We start from the raw sequence: 19,714 nt of genomic DNA, 5'->3' as shown, positions 1-19,714 counted from the left end.
TATCCAGTCCATCTCTCTTCGTGTATATAAACACATCAATATCAGTGCCATTTATTGACACCTTTTTTCCTTGTTTCTTTTCAACAGAGTTGACAGATGTGGAGTTCATCTAGAGTGCCGTTAATTGAAGTAGCTTTTAAGCCAGAGGCATACATGTGAATTTTCTCTTGACTAACTTGCACCACCATTGTGTCCGCGTCCCATTGAAATTAAACACACCCAAAGGAAAAAATGTCACCTCCAGTTTTAATTGCATTGTATAATGATTATGGTTTGACTGGGGGCACAGGCAAATGGTCTCTCAGGAACCTGTAGATCGCTTTCATGTTGTTGTATAGATTTTAAATAGAAGACGTTATTTTTCTTATTTACACTATTGGATAAAAGCGTTCGGTTAGTAAAAAAATCATTGATTCTCCTCTGCACCTTCAAATTATACAGACAAATCAATTAAGCCAATTGATTCTGCAAGTGTACATACAAGCTTAGCAGCGAAACCTCTTACTAAGCCATCATTCAGAGGTGCCTCTAACACAGCAACTGAAACTACCTGTAGCTCTACCAAACGTGACTTATATAATATACCCTATAATAAAACACAAAACATTGACTGCCTGAGAGGACTTTCACTAAATAAAGACACTTTCTTCAATTCTCCCTTTCTTTCTGAAGTCATTTTTACACTTTGTTTTCATATGATGGTAATGTGGTGTTAAATGAGACTGATCTGTTCAGAACTGGATACATTATTAACTGCTGTCATCAGACTTGTCTTTCTAGAATTCTCTTGTGGTAAAGTTCAAGTTGGAAGCAAGAGATAAGCCACCAGCAGCTGAAAACCATCTCCCACTACCCTTGCATAAAGAGTTAAATTTAATCAGGTGTCATGAATTCCATTCCCCTTAATTCACGGCCTAACTTATGCATTGGCATGTTTTGTTAGTGAAACATTAATCTTTATTTGGCACCCTGTAAGGAGCTGCTTTGTTACTTGTGGAAAAAATAATTATTGTCATGATTTTCCATGTTTATTTCAGGATCTGCTTTAGAATTATCTTAAGGAATTATTCTTAACACCCCTCTAACATGTGTAAAGTCATTAATTAAATCCTCTGATTTCATTTGTTTTGAATGTTTGAATGGATTACTTCTGAATTGCAATGAACATTCGGATTTAGAACACAATTAGAGTATTAATTTGAGAATACTGTAGCTAATTCAGTATTTGAGAATCACTCCCAAAATGCAGATTAAATCAGTTCCTATTGCTAAGACCTCTAGAGCTGGGAATCAACTGAAAAAGTGGATGTTTCTAGCTGTCAGTTAATTTATAACCACTGTACTGATATGTTCAAAGAGTAAAACAAAATAAAAAAGTGCCACATAATTAAAAGAATATGGGTATTTTAAAAATAATAATTTAAATAAAATTGAAACAATATAGAAAACTTCATCTACATTCCCAGTAATTATCGAATTCCATTTACATAGAAGTACACATCACATGAAATAAAAATGGTAAAATGAGACATCAAAAGAAGTAAAAAATGATGTTTTCTTGCTGCTCTGGTTACTATGGTGGCACAGTGGTCAACATTGTATGGGGTTTGTGTGTTCTCCCTATGTTTACATGGGTTTCCTCTGGGTCCTCCCGTTTTCCCCCACAGTTCAAATACTGATAGATTAACAGACTTCTGGGAAAAGTGTCCCTGGTGTGTGCGTGTCTATGTGTGCCCTGCAACAGGCTGGTGTCTCCTCCAGGATGTATCCTGCCTTGTGCTCGCTGCTTGCTGGGATAGACTCCCCTGCAACCCTGTACTAGATAAAGCAGTCAGAAAACAGATGGAAGGATATTGCTATTCAAACAAAATCCAGAACTGTTTTGTAGTTTTGACCTAAAAAAGACACTCTGTCTAGGGTTGTGCACAAAAAGTTCTAAACAGAGCAAAAAATATTTAATTGAATGCGTAATAAATCACATCAAAATGGAATAAGGAATCAAAGGAATTCATGCAATGAATTAAGGAATTAAAAAAAATACCACCATGTTTAAATTCTTGGCATGCAGTTCCTACAAGATCTAACACTGCATTTTCTGAAAAGTGGACCTGTGACTGGAAAAATCTATGGATAACAGTGAAATTGGTGAACAGAAACGCTACTTTAACCATATGTCGTAGTGCTTAAAACGATATGTTTCCTCAGTTGTACTGTATAGTACTGTATAATGTATTCCATAGTTCCCATTCATCTTCATAATGCAGTTAATAACAAACAGGAAGTGGAACATCAATGTTGCTTCAATGTTGCAATGACGTTTGCTGAGCTTGTATGATGAATCAGTTCATACTAACCCAGCCTTTTTTAGAAGTCATGCCATTTTTAGCCTCACCCCTGACCCTGGCTCTTAATCTCTATTGACTCTATCTCTTTGCATTCATTTGGTTCACTCAGATGTCTTTACTGCTTTTAAACGGCTTTGGCCTGGTTTCGGATTCTGCTGTTGAAGTTGGATTTGATTCACTGTGTCCTACACCTGGATTTGTCTTTAGGAGGCAGGTTGCTTAACCCTTGATAAGGTAACATCCTTAACCCTCTGGCCTTTTCTTTCATTTTCTTAATTGCTTACCATATCTCTATCTCTCTCTTTCTGTGTGGGACTTCTATGTACTTTGCTGCAGATCCCTTTTTGTTGAGGACCACTAAACGCTTAAAAATGGCTGTGCATTACAATCCTCTTTGTCTCGGCTAAAATAGGTTATAGGTATCTTTAGCACTGTGAATTCAAGGACTTCAGCCCAGCTTCAATGTGTCTTGAACCTGACTCGACCGTGGTGCAAAACAGTTCTGAATCGGGTCAACAATTCTCCATTCTCATCAACCTTGACTCAAGGTTCAGACCTTGAATTGAGGGTTGTCATTAAGACCCTTTAATTCTGCCTCCCTGCCCTGGGACTCTGCAGCTCTTCTGGCTTTTGAACTCTAGTGTCCTAAACAGTCACTGGTATCGTGATATTGGGACTGTGGGCGTGACCTCAATGATCTGAAGAATTCCTTCTTTGCCAAGGACAGTCCATCTAAACTCAACTTCAAAAGTTGTGCAAATTGCTTATTGCACACTTACACTTACAGTCCTGCTTTGAAAATCAGGAAGGCACTTGTGAAGGTCCCTATTGTAGCTTGGATTGCAACACATTCGTGTTCACTAACTATGGTTACAGGGTTTAATCACACAGTGACAACTAGCTTGTGATCCCTTTGGGATGATGGCTATTGTGACCCCATAGACAGTGCCTGTTAATACGCGTGGGCCAAACTCCCTGCCCTTGATGACCACACTAGATACCTGTGTCTGTATGTGTCTGATGGTAGTCCCAAGCTTGAGCATCTCCACAAACTCCCTCTCCCATCATAATGAGAGTTGCACCTCCTGCATGGATACACTGCATTCACTTCAGAGTGGTGCAGCAGATCTTGCGCCTTGAATTTCTCCTCATCTGGCCCCCAGTGGTCGCTTATCACAGCTATGAGGACTGACGTAGTTAGACAAGTCTGCATGATGCCATCATGTTGCAGCTCTAGCACAGAATCACATTATCCCTCAGCACAGCAGATACCTGCAGAATTCTCCACCCACGAAACCCTCAACAAGTGTTGTCTATCACTGATAAAAGATCATTCAAAACTGACAATCTTGTCATCTTATCATCATTCAATATGGTCATCTTGTGAGCACCACCATTCACCACTTCAGTCAAGAGTACTCTGGATCTAGTGATGGCCCTCCTGCGTGATCCCCTACTGTAACACTCTGACTGACTGCTAGGAGGGTTAAAAGAACAGAGACAATTATTTTAGGCGTTCAGTCATAATCCCACAGATGGGTTTCACGCCATTTGTTCCTCAGCAAGCACATACTCCAAATGTCTGCGGCTCCTCTCATTCTAAGCAAGATTAAAACTGCAGGAACACATCATCAGTGGCATAAAACTGTCTCCTAGGGATCTAGATCTAAAATGTTTTATTCATACCAAACAATTTTCTTGAGGCGATGCAGTAATGGTCAATAAAAAGAAAAAAAAGTTTAATACTCATATCTCATGAAAACATTTTTTTCGGAATATCAGATTTAAAGTGGGGATTATAAGTTTTGTGCCTTTTCCATTTCTTTTTCTGATTGCATTCCTCCCTAGTAATTTGCTATAGGATGGTTACGTTTAAAATGCCATTTCAGAAGAATTTTAACAATAATTGGTTCAGGAAAAGATTCCACGGGAGAGAAGTTTGGAGACATATGTCTGAGGATTGCACAGCCTATAATGGCAGAACATTATAACATGGCACAAATTTGTTTCCCCAGAGTGCATTCTTTCGAGACATATTTAATGTTGAATTATTTTCTGTTTTATGGATGCCAGTTTGGAACCTATTGTTAATCAAATCAGTTCATACAGGAGCGTTAGCATGTGTTTGGAGGCCTGGTGCATCTCTTGATGCTGTCATGTCAGCTTTATAGCCAATATAGTTACTTCTGTTACCAGTTATTGCCAACGTAGCTCTGCTGAGGTCTAGTCCACCCAACACTGGCAGCTGTCATAGTTCCTATGTTCAACACAATTCAAGTTCAACACAACCTATGGAACTGTCACAGGTTTGTAATAAGGGAAGCAACAACAATACTTCAATTACTGAAATGCAGCAATATGTGAAGGTTGTGAACCTTCTAGCACATCCTAGTAGGATGTTCAGTCACCTGTCTCGTGCAGATAGTAAGTTAATACTTTGTGTTTATAAATTTGGGAACTGTAGCTTCAGTAAGCTCCACTTTGTAGCTTTCAATCCAATCAATCAGGAGTCTCTTAAAACAGATGGTAATGAAGGCGCAATTAAGCTGTCAGACTTTATATATTACCCACTGAAGAACAAGGGGCAACAGCAGTCAATACAGAGGAACTTCATATGTTAACGAAGTGAAAAATAACTGAAGCAAACCTCAAGGGACTTCACTTTTGTCAAGGTGTCTGAAAACTGTGAGAGAACAATACTGATCAAATGCACTAAATTGACCAGTTTAAACTAAGTTAATATACAGTACGTTGCGGTGTCAAACACAAAAACTAAAGATATTATTAAAAGGCAATGACAATGTTCAGTATATATAATTCACTCCTCCCATGTTACTAAGATGTTTTTCGGACTGGCTCACAAAAAAATACATTTCTAAAGGTATTATAATTTTTATTGTCACTTAAACTTTAGCAAAACACTACTGTATCCTCAGGCTGTTAATTTTCTGTCCCATCTGTTGTTTACTTTTGAAGGGCTTTTCATGAGTGTCAGATTATTCAAAGAATTTTGGCCCACAAATTGCATGATGAAGCCCTTAAATAATTTAGATATACTGTATAAATTAGGTAATGGTGAACACATTTCTATCAGAAAACGGCAATTAAAACACTAGAGAAAACCATACTGGATCTCTACAACTACTATTAGTGCCCCGACAGCTTTCATAAATTCTCTGATGGTTGCTGTTAATGTTAATATTAATGTCCCCTGCTGTGTAATATAGGCATGGATTCCATTAATACAAGTTAGTTACAGTACGTGAACAGGACAACTAACTTCACAAACACCCTGTACTGTATATATGGGTAGAGTTTTTATAGATTATACTGCACTGCTTTGAAAAATCTTGAAACTATTTTCCTTTCAACTTTTCGTCGCTAGGCTTTGTGAACAATGTGAACAAAAACGTGTTTCGGTTAATTAAAAACCCATCACCTGATCTGCACGGTACTGGGACGGAAACAGTCATACGTTCTCTTTGTCAAACAATACATCAAAACAAAACATTTATAGAGCCTCCACAAAAGATCGATGTCTTCAACAAACACATGCAAGAAAACATGTAATTCAAGAAAACAAATTTGCAGCAAAGTGTTAGACCTAAATATAAATAGCAGATTATAGCACAAAGGGAGTATTTTAATAATCACTTACTTTGGGAGGCTTGTGTTGACACCCAGGCACTTGATGGGAGGTACCTTAACTTTTTTTTTGTGGCTGTTTATAACCTCCGTTTAGAAATACATCTTTTGTGTGTTTTTTAGCCAAAATTAATGATTGAAAGGTACTTTCTAAGGAATCAAGGAGACCGTGACCATGTTTCTGCAAATGCATCTTTATGTGTTGTAAAGGAATGAAGAGCCTATTACACTTCATTATTGTGTACTTGTGGTAGCACAGTGGTGCAGTGGTTAGCATTGGAGGGATGAGGCCTTGAGTCCAATTCTGGACCTGGGGTGCTATCTGCATGGGGTTTGTATGTTAACCTCATGTTCACATGGGTTTCCTCCAGGTGCTCTGGCTTCTTCCCACAATCCATGCTGGTAGGTTACTTGGCTTTTGGGAAAATTCTGCCTTTTGTGGGTGCATGTTTGTTTTTGTCTGTGTGTAGCCCTCAAATGGACTGGTGTCCTGTTCTGGGTCTACCCTGCTTTGTGCACATTACTTGCTGAGACTCTGACTCCCCCACGATAATGTACTGGATAAAGCGATTGGAAAATGGAGGAATAATGTACCCTCAGTAAAAACAATGGCTTAATCTTTCAAATAACAAATTCTAATGTTATCACCTACCACAATTCATGTTCAGGTTTGACTTATATTTTTGAAAAAATATTAATACTTTTTGCTAAGATAATCCCCGTATACTAGAAAGTTAAGTCATGGTTTCAATCTATGGTCTAGAGCAGCCCACACTGGGTCTTCCGATTGGAAAATACTACATTTCATTTGTGAATATGTGTATATGATAGCAGCTCTGTTGTATACAATTTCCATGTTGTATTATGAACAAGAATTGTTGTCATTCCCAAATCCACCCACTACAGGCACTGCAATCCCTTAGGAAACTGCTTGCAAATATTGAAAGTCTTTGTCAGGACTGTGTAGATTTTTCACCCTTTCAAAATATTTTTTCAGGACTGATTTTACAAATGTACTGTATATTAAAACGATTTCAGATTGAATTTTATTGGGCTTTTTGAAATAACAAAACCCTAACTGTAGGGACCAACGTACGACACGCTTTGATCTGAAAACAAACAATGCAAACAGACCTGACTAACAAACACTGCCTCTCTGTGAGCAGGGAGAATCAAATAATGGAATGTTTTAATTGAGAATGGTCTGTAATGCAAACATGATCGTGATCTTATGTCCTATAAATGATCACTTTACAGTCCCGTAAAGGAACAGTATTTGGCAGTTTAATTTCAAAAAGATTCTCAATGACAAACACATGGCACACCATTATCGTTCAAAGGTAGTCATCGCTAAAATTTGAATTATTTTTGTTGGCAGCTTTTACAAGCAATATTTAAGAACAAGTGTTGATGTGATATCGAACTATCCCCAAGGTTCTTCTGTCCTCTGGGTTAATCTAAAAACATTACTGAGTTAATAAAGACTACACTAGTGTTTAATACCTGCCAAAAGTGTGCACCTGTTTTCTTCTGCTCTCAAACACTACAGGCACAAAAAAGCGCTGAAGCTTTTCACATTGGATTACATCATACTGTAACAGCATGAAAAGTGAAGCACTCTTCTTCAAATGATTCAGATCATTTGAAGGCAGTCTTTACAGTGCCTTTCATGATGAAATAATCACCCTACACATTCTTAGGTGGAAAATGTGGGGTGAATACCTATCCCCTTTTAACAAAGTTTTAATATGAAAATGGCTTTCCTCACCCCAGTGTCTGAGAACCTTCGATATTTCTGAACATTGCTGATAATATCTGACTCTGTATGAAGGTCTGGTAACACTAGTTACAGTTGAATGTAAAACTGTGCACAGTAGTGTTTTTTTTAGCTGTAAATGATGTTTTGTATCATTCTGAACATTGCTGATAATATCCAATATTTATTCTCAATGCCATCTTAAAAACAGTTTTAAAACATAGGGAGGCACAGTAGTTAGGATTCCAGCCTTGCAGAGCTGGGACCCTGGGTTCAATTCCTGGGGTGCTATCTGTGTGGAGTTTGTATGTTCTCCCCTGGTTTGCATGTTACCTCTGGATTTGGTTTCCTCTGACAGTCCAAAGATATACTGATAGTTTAATTGGCTTCTGGAAAAAAACTGGCTCTGGTGTGTGTGTGTCTGTGTTTGTGCCTGTCTGCCCTGTCATGGACTGGTGTCCTGTCGAGGGTGTATCCAGCTTTATGCCCTTTGCTCGTCCGGTTGGCCTCCGACTCCTCTATCCTGGACTGGATGAACTGATTAAAAAAAGGATGGATGACTTGTGGATGTTAAAATAATGTGTGATAATACACAAATGCTGGGACATGTGGACCGGTCTTGTTCATGAACGTGCTGTTGTGGCGTGTATCATAGTGTACATTGGACAGAATTGTTTCATCACCCTATACCTTTTATTGTATTTTACAGAAAAGAAAATATGATAAATGTAATTAAGCCTTTACAGAACTGTATGCAGTGGTCTTTCAAAGCAGCATTCTGAACCTGTCATTACAGACAAATCACTTGACTCACTGCAGATGGGGATCCACTGTTGGGACTTTTCCTTAGGGGGAAGACCTCAGACAGACGAGTAAATAACACTTTTCTTCCTTTTATTGTCTTCTGTGATTCATAGCTCTCCACCAACCTCTCCGCCCTGGAACTTTTGTCTACTGCACACCTGGAAAATGAAAGGCAAACATGACAGAGATTTTCGGGCAAACGTTTGAACCCACCTGTTCACGTCTCAGTCACAGCACTGAGGTGTTTCAAGGGTACAGCAGGAATTAAACAGTCTAGCGATTTGTTGACCTAGACAGGTCTCCTGGCTGCAGTCTTACTTTGCTTCCCTTGTTTCAAATCCACATGGACTCCAGTCATCAACCGTGGTGCGACTGACTGGTGTAAAGGCGCAGACCACACACACATTCATGTTTTACTTTCCTGTTGCTCACAACAACCTAGTCAGTGTTGGTCATATTTTATATGCAGCTGGAAGTCTACGTTGTATTCACGTTTTGGCTTCCCCCAGTCAACAGCAACTCCTCACTTACCACTGTTTGTTTGTAGGCCTCATATGAGGGAGAGTAATCCACATTAAAAATAAACGCAGAACTGAGTACTTAAGTCAAACAAAAAAGGCTTACTTTTAGCCTAAGTCTATGAATGATGCAAATTGTGGCAAAAGAGTGCCATCGAGAGAAGTATATTTAATCTTGAAGCCACCTCAACTGTTCCGAAGCAGATTAAGTATTTTTTTAATTATCCTGCTGCTCCAGTTTGATTAAACGCTTCAAAGGCGTGCCATGGGGAATTTTTGCTAACACAGAACTTCTTGCGGCACGTGAAGGCCTACACATTCCCACTTGACACCCACACCCACGCGCCGTATAAAAATGTGTTTTCACTGTTGAGCTGACACACACGCCCCCTAAAATTCTTTCCACTTGCTTCTTAGATCATCCACTGCAAAAGAGGCCACAAGGTCAGGGATGCTCCTGACGGGCCGCCCACCATATCCTACTGGAATTTACAGCCTCAGCTCCCACAACACAGGCTGGAAGATGGAACTCCTTTCCTTCTCCTTCCTGTCGCATGTTAAAGTTTAAGGACACGATGCAAGTCTATGAAGCTTTGAATCAGTTCTACTGGAGTACAGAATCTGAATTCTTTCACAAAAACTGAGAAAAGAAGAAATGGCTGCCTTTTGACTTTTGTACTATCGGCCTCTGACGACAGTGCTCAAGCATCATGAAGTCAAAAAGGTGATTAGTCCTTAATACATCACAAGACAGAAGTTAAATCAAAACCTTCAGAAGACAGATGTATTGAAACACTGGACATTAAGAGACTCGTTATCTTCCATCCTTTTCCATTGGGTTCTAAAGGAAGAATAGTTCATGGCAGGTGCATTTTACAACCATATCAATGGAAATGTCGTGAAGCCTAATAAAATGACTTGCCGTTTGGCAAAAATGGACGGGCCATGAGTTAAAATGTTGATGTTTCTCCATCTGAAAAAGTAAAGATTAATCTTGGTTTTGTGTTTTCACTGATGACAATGTCAATTGCGTGCTGAGCCAGCCCAATGTCAAACACACACAGACAAACATTCATACGCATACTGTATATCATCATCACCCTCAGTATTTATCCAGTCACAGTCTGGGGGACTGGTCACCTCAGCTGGGCTCTGTTTGGCTTGAGTATGGCAGAGACGACCCATGGGCCTTGTTAAGATTAAAGCCATTCAAGTTTATCTATTTTTAAGCACTTTTAAAACAAGTGCCCAGAGATTTTAGCACTTTCAAAACAAAACCCTCTCTCTCTCCTGGAATTCTAGCGGTACTTTTTCCAAGCCCGGCTTAAGTAGCTAACGCAATAACCGACAATTAAGCAAAAGGCCAAATGTTCTTTTCTTCAGTCATTTACATTTTTTCTTCTTAAACAAAAAGGCCTCCATTTTGTTTACCCTCAGCCTCAGAACCAGAGCTCTGTGAAACGATCCCTAGAATTGGCTTGCCAACCCCCTAAACTGGGTATCAGTGGCACAGGCCTTCATTGACAACTCCTGCGCTCAATCGTCTTAGGAAAAAGAACCTGTGGCCAGTTGGGAAATGTAATGTTCTACTTCCTTTAGGGTCTTTGAACTAATTTAAATGAGGAAAATTACAGTGAGGATGGCAAAGTGGTGAGTGGTTAGCATTGCGGGGGACCTGGGTTCAATTTCTGGGGGTGCTGTCTGCGTGGAGGTTGTATTTTCTCCACATATTCGCATAGGTTTATCCTCCAGGTGCTCTGGTTTCCTCGCACAGTGCGAAGACATGCTGGTTGTTTAATTGACGTCTGGCCAAACTGGCCCTTGTGTGAGTGTGTGCATGTCTGTGTGTCTCCTGCGACGGGCTGGCCTCCCATTCAGGGTGTATCCTGTCCTGGTGTATCCTGTCTTGTGGCCGTTACCTGCCAAGATAAAACTCCGGCTCCCCCAGGATCCTGAATTGGATAAAGTGGTTAGAAAATGGATGGGTGGAAATTACAGAGGATAAACACTCTATCCATTATAAACACCCTCTATAACCTGCCCCCATGTTTTTTTACAGCTGCTAGTTGAAGGCTTGCCCAGTGATCTTCCACTATTTCATGTCTTCAGCTAAAGACATCCAATGTATTTCTGCTTTTATCTCACCATTTTACTTTAGGTTTTCACAGATGTTCTTTGTCTCCTGTGGTGCATTTCAGAACTAACCCTTGCTCCAGTTATCACCACTGTTATTTACTGTATATTAATATATTTTCAGTCCTCTGCTTTTTCAGCTTTGCTTTTAATGCACAAACAACTATATACACTGTTAGGCTGTGCATACATCTTAGACAGAATTGCCAGTTTCAATATATGTATATTAAGGGCACCTCCAATGTTGTTGTCTACTATTATAGCTGCTTCGACAGTTAGCCTGTAATTTAGCAATCCTTAATTTACGGCGATTTTACGAATCTCCAACAATCTAATTGCAACTACAGAAGGTAAACTACACATGGGCAGCCAAAATGAAGTGTTATAGGCGATTCATCGCAGCAAATGTAAGTGCTTATGCGAGGCATTCGCTGACACTAACATAGTTTGCTTGTTTCCACACATCCATGAAGCCAAGAGGCAGTTTTTTGCCTTGTGAAACCCAGTCCTGTCAGGGTTAACTGTTATCTTAAACTGTTATCCAGGTGGGTGCTGCGCATTGGTGGTGGTGGAGGGGAGTCCCCATTACCTGTAAAGGGCTTTGAGTGGAGTGTCCAGAAAAGCGCTATATACAGTAAGTGTAAACAATTATTATTAAACAAAACAGTGCTCAATAGATGATCATCATAGACTAGAAAAATGTAGAAAGATTAAGTGGAAGAGTGGAAAGATGAGAAAAATACCACATTGTAGACCTTTTCGCTGTAGTGTAAATATATCTTAACAGTTCCATTTGATATGGTGCTTTCATAAGCAGGACTACCCTCTTAGTCTGGGTAACACTTTCTTCTTCACTTTGCTGTGCTTTCAACGGTTAACAGAAAACATTTAAGAGCCCACAGCGTCCTCTGTCTGCACTCAATTGCCAAGAACAGTGTTCACAAGCTTCTCAACGCCTGTGTTTGTTTAATGTTCTTTGACTTACAGACAGGGTATGCAGCATTCCAGTTTTACATTGCTGAAGGAGCTTGGGCTGTTTAATATTTCAAAGAAATATGCCAAGTTACATAATTTGTTTACTTCCCAAGCCATCACTATTAACTAAAAATGATTGTCATCTATTTTATAGTGGCTGTAAATGGAAAGTGATGGTGTTTGCACACACCCTATTTTCCTGATTTCCCCAGAAATATATTAACAGCGGCTTAACACCTCATTTTTTATCCTTAGTGGCTCAATTGAACAGACAATACTCTCTGGCTGAAAAGAAACCTCCGGAGTTATAAGTCTTCCCCTATTTTATTTTGTCTTTCTTTGAGTGCTGTAAGCATCAATATGAATATATAATAATTCATTTCTTAATAATAATTAATGATAAAGCTCAGTGACACCTAAAAATGAAAATTCTAGTACATGCTCAAATGATAGTACAAACAATTTAAACATTTAAATGTATGTTTTTGTTGCTGGGGGCGTACAACAGCAGGGGTGTTGAAATATTTTGTCAACACTTCATGAAATGCCTCGTTCAAGCAACCTAAAGTCCAAACCAGCTCGGAAATAGTTATCCTTTTCTAAAATCTGAAAGGTCAGAACTACTTGCCTTTGAAATTAAAATGTATAGGCCGGTGTCCTATTGAGCTGGGTGTTTAAAACTCTATAAAAACCTCAAAAGCGAAATGACATTCATTAAACAAAATAGGAAACTTACATTGTTTCATTATTCTCCATGCTGTATATGGCACTGAGTAGATTTTGCTTGAGACATGGCATTGCTCAGAAACCAACAGGCTCTTCAAGGGAGGATCCAATATCTTACTTGATATAGAGCTGGAACTCCCATTGTAAGAACATTGGTCCAAGTTGGAGCTGCAAGACTTTAATACTGGCTGGAAACCTAAAAGCACCTTTGATAAGGTGCTTTTTTCTTTATTTTGTACAGACAGTAACTTCTAACATATTTAGAACCAGCAGAAGATGTGGCATTAAGCATTATACTTGAAGAGATAAGACAGCCACCTGGGAAGTGAGATAATATAATTTCTTGTTTTTGTATTTTTTTGGCAAATATGCAGTCTAGTGTCTTGAAGTTGGCTTTAAGCTCAAATATAGAAAGATGCTTCCTGTCCTTGGTCAGTAAGATAAAGGGCATGTATTTGGTAAGCTGGCTGTACGCCCAGAACACGAAAAGAACTAACTGTTGTCCAGTCTGCAACTTAGATATAATTAATTGGCATGTGTTGCTGTATTACCATTTGTTTAGAATGTGTCATAGTAACTATTTTTGTTTTAAGGTATAAAGGACCATCTTCAGCTACTTATTTTCTAAGTCTGGTGGTTGCAAGCCGGACTTCCATATGCATATGTAATAAAGAGACTTCTGCTTCACAGACACCTGAACTTTGTCATTTGTATAACACAACATACTGTATACGTGTTCACATTAGTCACGTTGCCAAAGGAGGAGAATAATTTCTCTTAAAGTTAAGCTTCAAATATACCTCTTTCAGCCTTCAGGCCCATTGCTGGTAGAGTATATGGCTGCACTGCAGATTTGATTAAATTTAAAATCTGAAAAGAATCTGCTTGCTCACTCTCAGCACAGGGAACTCAAAACCACATCTGACAATGCCTGGACTGAGGGATCTGTAGTGATCCTTGTCCTTGTGGATTAAATAGCTGCAGAGCAACTTTTCAAGAGAATCACAAGGTGCTCATCAAACCTTTTCATCATCCTTGTGGTGTACACCAAACCACTGTCAGAGTAAAGGGACACAGTCTAAGAAAAATATAAAGCTTTATTTTATTAATGTTCTCCAAAAGACAATAGAACAATGTCATACCAGTATGAGAAATGACAGAACTGAAGATTTCTGTACTGTCTCCTCTTGGTGGTAGTGTTCTAGCTGTAACACTACATACTTATGTCTAAGACACCAAAGCACAGGTTACACTTCCAAAGTAAAATCCTATTTTTGAGAAAAGAGTTATTTTTAAATTTTCTCTTCAAATATGTTTCCGGCTCTTTAAGATTTAAAAAATAATAATAATTTAGTCTTCAATGGGGGTTGTCATCTTCTTGTAAAAGTTCACACTGCAAAGATTTTTTACTTTTTTTCTGAAGGTTTCCTTTTATCCCCGACTGTTCAAGATCCTCAGGACAGGCGCTGTCTCAGGTCAGTCAATCTTGGTGTTCATTAGCAAAAGCAAATACTGTACCAGCACCAGTCCAGGATCCATCAGTGTTCATCAACGACAGAAAGCAACTATTGAGCACAATTTTCTCTTTTTATTACTGACCTGTTTTACTTTACAGCCCAGCACATAGATATACAGCAGGTCTCCACATCCTCCTGGGCTTGTGCCAATGGAGAAAGATCTGCAAAGTCTTTTACCCTCCCTGCTCATCTATGATTCATCCCACATAAGCCACTAGGGAAACCACAGATGGCCCCCATCATACTAAATGTTCATTTTGAAGCAAAAAGACAGGCAGTGATTCACATGCTAAGTGCAAGAGCAGTCTTTTGCACTTAATGCTTAATTTAACATTCACATATTCATTGATTTAAGGATTAGGGGATTTCATTCTGCAAAGAAGGGAGAGAGAATGAAAAAATGCAAGCTCTGTGGCTGTTTTGTTGTTGTAATTCTGCATTAAATATTCAGCATGGATTGACTTAAGTGCATTGGAATGCCTAATACAAAATGACCTGTACTCACATCTTTGGCCTGAGCAGTGTTTTAATGTCCAGACAACGTAACAGTACTAGTGTCTCCCATTAATGGTGGCAGGATAAGTGTTTTTTAGGGAAACTGGAGTTTATACCATTACCAGTCAAGCCTGAATTCAAATCCCTGGTGTGAAATGTCTTCTTAAACAAGGTCTATCTGTGGGGTTTGGGCAAGTCCCAAGAGAAGCTACCCTTCTTGGTACTGTACAAGAGAGAAAGTGTTTTTGTACACAGCACCATTGCAACCCAAATAGTATATATCTACGGACCATTCATGTATACCAACACGTTGTCTAGGCATTTATGCCTTTTTTTTTTCTCTTCTTGACTCTACTTGTTATGCTACCAACAGCACATGAATTCTGATGTTCTGGCTATATTACTTAAAGGCAATAATCTGGTATTCACATAAATTTTATATAATAAAATTTAGCCATAAAAAACGACCATCTGAAGCACGGTTCATTGCAGTCGACAAGCTTTTTCTTACAAAGATCTCAGTCACATTGTGTTAACTGTGATAATGCCCTGCAAACGTATGATGCCTGTGATGATCAAGAACGACCAATAGAGGGAGCCGAAGCAGCAGTTCAAAGATTCCTTTGTTAACAGCCTGGGGCTGATCATTGCAGGTAATGGAGTGGGATACAGGATGTGTATTGTCTCATCTGAAGAAGCTTTGTTTCTTTAATTGTTTCTCCTCAAAGTCACAAACTGCCTCTGGATCTGGTGTATTTTCCTAGGTACCAGAGTAGCTCCTGTCCCACAGAAACATGAGTTTTAATAACAAATAATAAATGGTAGAGAATAGTCTACACAGCACCTATGATATGAGAGAGGAATTATCTTGACATCTGTAAATATTCAAGTTTCAAGTTTATTGTCATTACACTCATATACATGGTATATGGTATAACGAAATGCTATTTAGCTAGCTCTCGGACATAAGTAGTACAAAGAGAAAAACAACAACAACAATACAATTGTGTAGCAAAAGAAAGAGACAACAGGCAGTGTGCAAAAAACAATAACGACGATGTGCAAAAAAAACAGGCAATGTGCAAAACAACAAAAAGGTAACAGGTTATGTGCAAAAATATGCATCAACAGAATAAAATAAAGGGATAGAAATTATGGGGAGTGAGGTTTTGTATCAAAGGGTTACAAAATACAATTAATTGCCTGCTACATTCAACCAAAATAAAATAATGCAAAACATACAGTGTTAAAACATGAACCATTGAAACAACCTATAAGGCATCAGCAAAATGCATTCAGTGGTATTGGTATAGCACTTTTTCTTACTTTTCAGTGCTTGACAGCTAAATCTGTGTACGTTGACGATAAAAAAAAAACCTTAAACTCCACACACTTTGTGCACTTCTGGTACGATGAGGTCTGATGTCCACCATTCCCAACATGCTTCTTAAGGGTTTAGGACGGGAGATAAATCAAGCTGAAGTTTTCATTAAGGAATTGGAAACAAACATTAAGACTTTAACAGGAAAAGCGTTTTGAGAAAGAAAAGTTGTCAGCAAATTCTCAATCGCCCTGCTCATGATCCATCTATCCATTTTCTAACCACTATCCAATTCAGGGTCACAGGAGAGTTGGAGCCTATCCCAGCAAGCAATGGGCACAAGGCGGGGTGCACCTTGCTGGGACTCCAGTGCATCACAGGACACACAAACACGCATACACTCACGTATAGTTTACCAGAGGAAAACTATATAAACGCAGAGAGAACATGCAACCTCCATGCAGGTAGCACAGCAGGAATTGAACTGAGGACACCAGCACTGTGAGGCAGCAATGTTAATCACTGCCTCACCCATATATTTAATAGCTTATATTTTAATTGCGAAATGCATTTAAGCAGATATTCAAATATCTCAGCTGGAAGAGAGGGAAAACTTAATTCTGAGAGAGAAGAACAAATTTGAATTTTTTGGTCTAATGTAATGTAATGGCTGAATGTAACTGTGACAATTCTGCCACTGTCTAGGCAGCTTGTGAAGCCAGACCACATGGAAAAACTACACTAAAAAAAAAAAAGACAATTGTGGAAAGGGTTTATTTTAGTAAATAAACTCACCTCACACAAAAGAAACACCCAATCTAAAACCAAACTCTGTGAATCCCTTTTTATACCAAACCTAGGCTAAATGAAACCCCTGTGAGAATGAGGTTCTCACCATTAACCAATTATCTAACGAATTAACTACTTCACTAGATACGAATCATAACGTCCCCATTGTATACAATTTTATAAACTTTTATAAAAGAACGAACAATTAGCTCACCTTTTTAGCTTCAATTTAATCACAAAAATGTGGAAAAAAAGATGAAAAAGAATTAAGAATTTGCAAAACCCACACATGCAACGAGTGTTTCACGGGAGCAACTGCCGTGCTCAACTTTCAGATTTCAGCCCGAAAAGCAATTCGGGCACTAATAGAGGAGAAATTCAACTTAGTGACAGCAAAGTTCACCATAATGCTTCACCTGGAGCTGAATGGTAAGAGAATCTTCTCAAAGAATTGAATGAAGTGGTTAGAAAATGGAAGAGTCTCTCATCCTGGCATTGGTGATGTACTGTACAGGGCAAACCCTTGAGAGATCTGTAGCAGTTCACAGCAGTTTTTGTTAACCTCAGTCGTGGCTGTACGTATGGGAAGTGACCAGTGTGGGGTACAGAGGGGGCTGTCTAAATAAATTCGGGTTACCCTGTGTGCTCATGAGGTCTGCCAGTGTGCCTGTTCAATGCACTTGGGTCTCCACAGAGCAGCACATCTTGTTTCTGGAAGTAGCAGAGGAGATTGTCGAAGATTTCTTCACACCCTGCTTGAAATACTACTACTACTACTAATACAACTGAATACTTGCCACACTGACCTACTGACATACATGCTGATTGAAACACTAAAGGAAACAGTCTCACTAACTGACTGTCTTACTGACACACTGACTGACTGACTACCATGCTGGCATAACTGAGTGAGTGGCACTGTGACACACTGATACACTCACTGACACACTGCCACATCAACATATTTACTGAACCAGTAAAAATCAGTGACACACTAACAGATAAACTGATCCAAGAACTGATATACTAACACACGGATACAAAAACTGACTAACACAACAAAAAAATGATACATTAACTGCCTGTTACACACACGTCTCCTACTTCATAATTTGATGTCCTTAAATTATACAACAGACACTTATTTAATGCTATTAAATTTGACGGTACTTTATTTTATTGTAAAGGTGATATGCTAAAACTGCTTACTGATGCTTTTAGAAACATCAAATATAGATATATTGTTATATATTAAGTTGTGCGTGAATGTTTTAACAAATGCAATGGCACAAAAAGACAGAAAGTTGACAAAAATATGAGATGAAACACCTTAATTCTTGCCCTTCGGGAAAATGGTCATAGACTATCAGCTGAAAACAGAAAGTGTGCTGAATTAATTATGGATGGGCTATAAATGTTTTTAATTAATTGACATGATCTGTGCACACCTTTGGATGGATTTATGAAGCAACAAACTCCTCCACCATAAAGCAATAATAAATGCATTTTTAACTTAATCTTTAATAAGACTTAAAATTAATACGATTGTCAATGTGTTGAGAATTGAACACAAATACTGAGATCTAGGAGAAGACAGAAGGTCCCCCTTACATGTGTACTTTTGTAACAGTCCATACACGACTAGAAACTCGATAAACATGTAAATTGTTTATTGTCCTAAAATATATCATAACCTAAAGTAGCGAAAAACAAAAGAAAAGATTCTCCAAGCACTTAATGCATTCACTGCTAAACTGTTCTAAATTATATGAAATGAAATGCAGTTAAAGACCGCAGAAATGGTTACAACCTCCAGCAGACACAGTCTTAATTCATCGCTATTAAATATGCAACAAAATAGAGGGACAGTATATCCTGGTTCGCTATTGCCTGTTGTGCACTCTAGTTTAGCCAGTGTTCACTAGGGGGCATCAATACGATGTGGTATAGTTAAATGCTTGGAGAGGCGTAAAACAGAAACTTTTGGAAGTGAATTCTCATTGCCGGACGCAAACAAGAATCGTTTCCAAAACGCAGTATCAGCCAAATATCGATTAAGACTGCCATTTACATATGGAGTTACATACACATCGGTTGTACACATGATTTAAAGAACGCCTGGTACTTGCTTTGAAAGTTTCGTTTTTTTTACAGAAATACTTTGGAAACCCCCACCCACAGGAGCGCTTTTAACAGTCGGACGGGACCACCGGTTCCTCTTAGTAAAAGAACGGGCGGCGGACGCCCCCCGGAAACCTCGCTCCTCCTCGGGAAGCGTTGGCAGGCAACTGGCACGGAGGCTCTCGCGCCTGCAGGGCGCATGTGTCGACCGGGTAAGGAAGCGGCCAGCGTGAGACAGCGAGGGGGGGGCGGAGGCTGGGAAAGCAGCTTCGCGATACAGTCCGGGGATCTGCTGGAGGGGGAGCTGCCATCAGCGCGCAGATTCACCGAATTGGACCGTATTTCAGCTTCTCTCACCTGCCTTATCATGTAAAACTGCATTTACGAGTGAAGGATACTCTTCTGGGCTGGGGTTGTCAGCTCGGAAGGTCTCACTCCCACTCCAAAAAGAATCATCCTGGGTGTTTTTCAGGATCTTTCATGACGAGAGTACGACTGCTGCCAGGTTGGTATTAATAGAGCCGCTAATTTACATTAGATGCTGCGGTACTGTGTGCGCGAACTGGCAC

At 39.2% G+C, this 19,714-nt stretch overlaps 1 protein-coding gene across 4 annotated transcripts in view; it reads left to right on the top strand.

Moving 5' to 3' along the window:
* The first annotated feature begins 19,034 nt into the window (after positions 1-19,034).
* Positions 19,035-19,714, top strand: part of dennd3a (DENN/MADD domain containing 3a) — a 51,345-nt gene continuing 50,665 nt past the window's right edge. For 2 of the 4 annotated variants that reach the window (XM_088601797.1, XM_088601793.1), the window contains exon 1: positions 19,384-19,650. The gene's annotated coding sequence lies outside the window, so the exon portion shown is untranslated. Of the gene's footprint in view, positions 19,358-19,382; positions 19,651-19,714 lie in introns of those variants that run through there. The other 2 variants (XM_088601794.1, XM_088601796.1) reach the window with 2 other exon arrangements.

The sequence above is a fragment of the Lepisosteus platostomus genome, chromosome 12, assembly GCF_059453375.1.
Source record: "Lepisosteus platostomus isolate fLepPlt1 chromosome 12, fLepPlt1.hap1, whole genome shotgun sequence".
NCBI classification, from domain to species: Eukaryota; Metazoa; Chordata; class Actinopteri; order Semionotiformes; family Lepisosteidae; genus Lepisosteus; species Lepisosteus platostomus.
Note: the sequence above shows the minus strand (reverse complement) of the source record. Positions and strands in the feature narration are given on the sequence as shown.